Source organism: Leuciscus leuciscus, assembly GCF_965113295.1.
Source record: "Leuciscus leuciscus genome assembly, chromosome: 4".
In the NCBI taxonomy this organism is placed as follows: Eukaryota; Metazoa; Chordata; class Actinopteri; order Cypriniformes; family Leuciscidae; genus Leuciscus; species Leuciscus leuciscus.
The window spans coordinates 44,397,802-44,405,376 of record NC_138728.1 but is presented as its reverse complement, the minus strand read 5'-3'; positions in this window follow the sequence as shown (position 1 = coordinate 44,405,376).

The following is a 7,575-nucleotide window of genomic DNA, read 5'->3' as shown; positions in this document are numbered from 1 at the left end:
CAGCTGCATAACCTATTCAAATGAGCATTTTTTAAGAATAACTAAAAATGTTAATCTTAAAAACATACATCTAATGTGGTCATAATTGTATGCTCCTATACAAATAATACATAATACATTATGTTCCTCCATTTGTTCATATGGTTTCTTCATATTCTCTTGTTTATTTTGCTGTGTTTATACTTCACCTGCATGTGGTTAACAAACTGCTAACAACTTGCTGCATCTTCAACTTGACAACATTCTGTTCAATTTCAAAGAGTTGGTCTAAATCACAATATAAATAAAACAGAATTGTGCTTTTCTGTAGGTCTATATGAAAATTAATGGTGTTTTGTCTCAAATGTTAAAAAGAGCTCAGCTGGAGGGTACTGTAAATCCTGTTGCTGAAACCTTCTTAAAGAAAAACACATACCCACCAGGACATTTTTTTTATTTTTTTATAGATTACTTTAATCATTTTGTATTAGCAGAAACACCCATGTCAAACTGCTAAAGTATATATCCAATATGTTCTCTAGAGTCTAGACACCCTTCCAAAACACCACTTATACACACACATCTCAAAAGTGTGTAAATACATAGTTACTTAATCACTAAATCATAAAAACAATGGAAATCACTGCTAATTAATGTTGAGCCAAAACTGAAAGTTGACTTAAAGGGTAATTGCATTTGTTGCTAACTATTAGTTATAATGAATGGAACCGATGTTGGCTATTGTCCCATGGTTCCTTAGGATATATAAAGAACCTGCATTACCCTGTGTAACACACAACAAAATGGACAACGTAACCATTAATGTGGCAGACAGCAAAGGTAATGTTGTCATGCTAACAGTTTCCAAGGACATTGCTGAAAGAATGCAAAATGGTAAGTAAACCGCAGAACTGTGGAATAATTACAAGTCACCAATGATTTGTGCAAGTGTTTTATTTATCATTTATTTCCCCAGATCAAATGTTCCTTCTGTCATGGAGAAAGTATCAGCTGTTGAAACAAAACAAGGTACACATTTACTTAATGAACAAGAATGTACTGGAAATATTTCTTGAGTGACACTGACCACATCTACAATCTTCTCTCCAAACAGCTCTTATCAGTGGCCCAGCTTGTGCTGCAAAGCTCCTCCAACCTCCTATTCCTTGTCCCATTACCTCCACTAGGTCGCCGGCACCCCTAAACCTCAGTTTTGTGAAACCACCATCAACCAGCCAGTGCCCCATTACTACCACTAGACCCCCTGTACTACTTACAGATGGTAACCAACCAGAATGCCTATTACCGCCGCGGCAAAACAACTGGGGCAAAAATAAACCAGTCGCATTTCAAAGTCATTCGCGAAATGACCGCCAGGTGGCGCAAAGGGATATTGTGCAAAACAGCAGAAATTGCAGCATTTTTTTCAATTGGGTTAGGGTTAGGGTTAGGGAAACGTTTGGGCATTTCGCAACGAGTAAAGTCATGGCCGAGTGGTAGAACTTACGTTTCGATCATTTAGATGACACAGGTTCAAATGCTAATTCAATAGACCATGTAAAATATATAAAATGAAGATATGCAACAGGCACGTTTAAACGACAAACAATAAAATCAGAACCAGTATTCTGTTACGTTGGTTCCAGTGGCCGTAATCTACTACTGTAGTTTTTCGGTCATACAGATAAGAGTAGAGTAGCCTACATCGTTCAAAACTGTAAACTTTTATTCATATTAGGCTAATGACAAAAGTTTGGCTGTCGTCTCTGTCTCCGGGAACAGCGCATCACAAAAATGAACCGAAAGCCACTTGCCTCAGCTCAGTTACTATACGAAATGAATGGGCTATGTCTAAAGCCTGATTATGTAATGCATATGGAACCGAGAGGATCTACTCAAACATGTTTAGCTATCATGTGAGCGCTTCCCAATGAGGAAAGGCCAAGGAAAGGGTGAAAATCTTGATCTAATTAAATGTAGGTTAAATCGCCCTGAATTAAATTGTAAAAACAGATAAAATAGGCTAAATGTATTTTTCAATGTTGTGATATTGTTTCATTTAAGTTCATAATTATTCTATAAATGTTATTTAGTTTAACAGCAGCACGAAGCACTGTGGTTCGAGATTTATTTGAATAAAAAACTAAAAAACTTTATTCACAAATCGGACCCTGGTTGTAAGGATTCAAAGATCCCTGTGGAATTTAATATTGAGTTGAACATTTTGTTCATGACAACAAATGAACATGTGTTTGAAAATTGTATTTAGTTTTGCTTGGAAAAAGCTGGCCCAAACTGAAGTAGCGTTTTAATTCTTGAAATAGGCCTAATTAAATATTTAGTAATAAACATTTATGACAGAAATATTACTACATAGCCTACATTATTTAATTCCTTCATTATCGACACTTGAATAGCCTATTGCTAATGTCTAGAATAGCGATTTAAGTGTGAATTGCAAACTCTTTGTTTTAAGTCAGTCTCAAACTCAGATAGCCTATGGGGGGTTTGGAGAAGGCAGTTCAGTTGCTTTATCGTAGGGGTGCAGGACAAGAGGTGTTAAAGCGTTAGTTCACCCAAAAATGAAAATTCTGTCAGTAATTACTCACCCTCATGTTGTTCCAACCCCGTAAGACCTTCGTTCATCTTCGGAACACAAATTAAGATATTTTTGATTAAATCTGAGAGCTGGATCACTCCTCCATAGGCTTCTAAGGCATTATAACTTGCGGGCCCAGAAAATGTATTAAAGACATCGTTAATATAGTCCAAGTGACTACAGTGGCTCAATCTTAAGTTTATAAAGCGACGAGAATACTTTTTGCGAAAAAAAAAAAAAAAAAAAACGACTTTATTCCACTTTTCATTTCCTTCTCTCTGGCCCTCTAATTAGTTCAGGTAGTGTTTTAGCGCAGCGCATCTGTGTTGTACGTCACACGTAGGCTCACTATTGGCCGACGCTGGTCATGTGTGTGATGCGTGTGACGTGCAACACAGACGCGCTGCGCTAAAACACTACGTGAACTAATTAGAGGGCCAGAGAGAAGGAAATTAATAGTGGAATAAAGTCGTTATTTTGGGGGGGGGTTTGCGCAATTTTAATAATATCTTATTAAATTATAAATATTGTAGTTTTATTGATTGCATTTAAAGGTTTTCCACACACAATTTCAATTAGCAGATACAGAGCTCTTTAATTCGCGACCAACCTCGTTTTATTGTAAGGTGAATTCAGCAAGGCATGCTGTCTTTGAAGCAACAAAGGCTATTTGTTACAGTTTTTTCTTTCGTGATTTGTGTGTATGACACGCAGCGACATATACAGTATTATCAGCTGTATGGTGTGTTTTTACCCTGAAATGTTTAATTTCGAGAGAGACCCGGCGCGCGCAGTGAGGGAGACAAAAGAAACTTACTAAAAAAAGATCCAGCGCGAGAGAGAGGCAAAGAAAAACGTCTGTTCTAAATGTATGTTGCTTTGAACTATTTTCATTTTGTACCGTTTAAATTTTTTTACTTAGCTGCAATTTCTTTGACAAAAGAAATTTTAAATGTTGCAAGGATAAGATTCTGTGTTTCTTATTTTGCATTGCAAAGGGAATAAACTCTATCAATGCAACCCTGTTTTAAATAAACTGTCCCAACACTTTATTTATACCTTGAAATGTGCGATGGGTTTTCAAACTTAATTCATTTTTTTTCTTTTACATTTTCATTGTTTATTTTTTTAATTGAAAGCAATACTGTATTGAAAGTCTTTTTCTGATTTGTTCGATCTGTTTTGAAAAATGTCTTCCGTTGCTATGGCCGGGTATCACTGTCAGTCTTCTCAATTTCGTGATTTGATTCACACACAAAAACAAAATTAGCAGATTAAAGACGAGCTTCATCATCTTCATTTTCTAGTGCGATCGGCTGACAGTCTTCCTTCATCAGATGTGTCGTCTTTGCAGCGGCTCAACTGGAATGTAGCAAATTTATGTTGTAATGTACAATTGATAATTAAACAAGATGCTTGACTTTAAAGCTACACTGTGTAATTTTTTTTGTTGATTCTTAGCAAAAAACACTTAGTTCTTTCAAAAAATATATGTGCTCATTAATGTATATTTACTTCCTTCAAGTAATAAAGTATTCTCGTAAGTTTATAATCTGCCATTGAAAGTACATACGGGTGAGGGGTTCGAATGCCGGTCGCCATGTTGCCCCTCCATCTTGAAACTACATTAGCCAAAGAGGGACATTCCTGTAAATTCAAGCTTCGCCTTTCGTGCTTTACACTCAGTGGTACAGAGACGAATGCGAGGGGGAGATTACTCGCGACTGCCGGCAGATTTGAAAGATTGCTGATGGAGGATCACGCCTGTTCTCGAGGACATGTAGCAGAGTCGCCAAGGAAGCCAAAGAGAGAATTAAAACGTCAACGCGACAGGCAAATCAGCAAGACCAAAGTCAATACTGGAGTAACTTTTCCCAGATGGAAAGAGCTCATGAGGAGCAAAGATTTTAAAACGGACGCCGAAGTTGCCTGCTTTCTTCTCGGCAGGTAATCCAGCCTATTTGTGTAAATTTGAAGTTTTATAGTTGCTTGTCTAACCATAGCATGGTTGTGCATAACGCCAGAACGACCTCTAGTATAACTTGCGTTACTTTTCCTCACGTCAATGGTGAAAAAGTATTGTTTACCTTGTAACATAAATCTGTGCTGCGACGGATCACAGGTGATAGTTTTAAAGGCGCAATTGGACGAAGTCGAACTGGAAACCATGTTAATCTTGGAATAATACGGCCACCGTAGGAGTTAAAACGCCCTCGAAATTGAAAGGAACAGAAACTAATATTCACTGGGTAGTCATATACAATTTCACCGCTAGATGGGGGAAAATATCACACAGTGTAGCTTTAATAAACAGATACATATTTAAGAAGCAAGAACGGAAAAACATAACCACTGTCGGCTACACTGAGATTCGATCTCAGATCGCTTGAAGCTCCGATAGGCTTACGTTGTTGCATTGACCACAGAGCTATCGTCTGAATACTGTGAAACTAATGTCTTATGCTCTTACAAAGCCTCATTGATGTGGCCTAATATTTTTCTATTGCAATGTTTTATGTAGAATTTTTTTTTTCATTATTCAATTTATTCAATTTAATTTCAGTAATTTCAGTATTGTGATTATAAATTCTCAGCCTCCCTGGGAAAGTCTATGCCAGGGCACTGGAGAGGAGAATCCGGCCGATAGTAGAACCTCGGATTCAGGAGGAACAGTGTGGTTTTCGTCCCGGCCGTGGAACACTGGACCAGCTCTATACCCTCTACAGGGTGCTGGAGGGCTCATGGGAGTTTGCCCAACCAATCCACATGTGCTTTGTGGATTTGGAGAAGGCATTCGACTGTGTCCCTCGCGGCGGCCTGTGGAGGGTGCTCCGGGAGTATGGGGTCCGGGGCCCTTTGCTAAGGGCTATCCGGTCCCTGTACGACCGGAGCAGGAGCTTGGTTCGTATTGCCAGCAGTAAGTCAGACTTGTTCACGGTGCGTGTTGGACTCCGGCAGGGCTGCCCTTTGTCGCCGGTTCTGTTCATAATTTTTATGGACAGAATTTCTAGGCGCAGCCAGGGGCCGGAGGGGGTCAGGTTTGGGGACCACACGATTTCATCTCTGCTCTTTGCGGATGATGTTGTCGTGTTGGCCTCATCAAACCAGGACCTCCAGCATGCGCTGGGACGGTTTGCAGCCGAGTGTGAAGCGGCTGGGATGAGAATCAGCACCTCCAAATCCGAGGCCATGGTTCTCAGTCGGAAAAGGGTGGTTTGCCCGCTCCAGGTTGGTGGAGAGCTCCTGCCTCAAGTGGAGGAGTTTAAGTATCTTGGGGTCTTGTTCACGAGTGAGGGAAGGATGGAACGGGAGATTGACAGGCGGATCGGTGCAGCTTCTGCAGTAATGCGGGCCCTGTACCGGTCTGTCGTGGTGAAGAAGGAGCTGAGCCGCAAGGCGAAGCTCTCGATTTACCAGTCAATCTACATTCCTACTCTCACCTATGGTCATGAGCTGTGGGTCATGACCGAAAGGACAAGATCCCGGATACAAGCGGCCGAAATGAGCTTTCTCCGCAGGGTGGCTGGGCGATCCCTTAGAGATAGGGTGAGAAGCTCGGTCACTCGGGAGGAGCTCAGAGTAGAGCCGCTGCTCCTCCACATCGAGAGGGGTCAGTTGAGGTGGCTCGGGCATCTTTTCCGGATGCCTCCTGGACGCCTTCCCGGGAAGGCGTTCCGGGCATGTCCCACCGGGAGGAGACCCCGGGGAAGACCTAGGACACGCTGGAGAGACTATGTCTCCCGGCTGGCCTGGGAACGCCTCGGTGTCCCCCCGGAAGAGCTGGAGGAAGTGTCTAGGGAGAGGGAAGTCTGGGCATCCCTGCTTAGACTGCTGCCCCCGCGACCCGGCCCCGGATAAGCGGTAGAAGATGGATGGATGGATGGATGATTATAAATTCGTTCAATGTAGAATTTGAATTGATTTGCTACCAGCTTTCAATCGCTGCAGATTACGCAATAGAGAGAATAAACTGACCCTTTGCAAAGTCTGTGATTGTAGCGCCTCTTAGCGGTAAGAGGCTGCAAATACACACCCGCAATTTACCGCCGCGGGAACGCATGGCGTTGAATCGGGAAGGCGTGAATCACAAGGTATTGCATCAAATACTGTAAGGATCCCTTCCATCCCTATTCCTTCCATTTTACAGAAATAACACATAAAATGACATTATTTCTACTGGACCTTACAAAAACTCATCAGCAACTCTACTTTAGGAACAAAATGGCTTTCTATAAAAAATTACAAAACTCATTCTCACAAAAGGGCTACAACTTGTCAAGTGAAAAAATTCGAAAAAAACTAGCAAACATGTTAACCACTTATAAGAGAGTAAAAGACAGACGCCGTGCAACTGGGGAGGGGAAGATCACCTGGGAGTACTATACAGTAAGTTGAAGACTGATTTATTACTTTTACGTTTCTGAATTAACATTGTCATGTCTTACAAGACTAAAACATTGGTCATTTTCATTGTACATTTGAAACCCCAACCACCAGCTAATGGATGAGTTATTTGGATTATTGGGGATCGGTACTGCACCAGCTGGCACCATGCACTCCACACCTCTGGGTTTGGAAGAGACCTCCTCCAAAAGCAGGCCCACTACTTCTCTTCAAGACCAGCCCGCAGGTGCTAGTATGGATGAACAGCCGGGAACCTCTACCATACAAAATACAAACCTCACAAGCAGGCAGAGACGACCACAACCCTCACAATTCCTGGAGGCTTACAAAGAGCATGCAGAGAGAAGGACTGCTGTACTTGAGTCCCTGGTAAGGCCAGATCTGGAGAGATGGCGGCAACTTAAGGAGAGGAGCAGAAGCTCCTTCGAAAAAAAGATGGTGACCAGCTTGGGAACAATTGCGGAGGAGCTGAAGAAAATGGGAAAAAGACAAGAGCAAATTATACATCTATTAAAGAACCCACATGAACCTCAATAAAATGATAATGTAAAGATGTTTTCTCTTTTGATTTACACCTTTAACCAAAAGGTCCA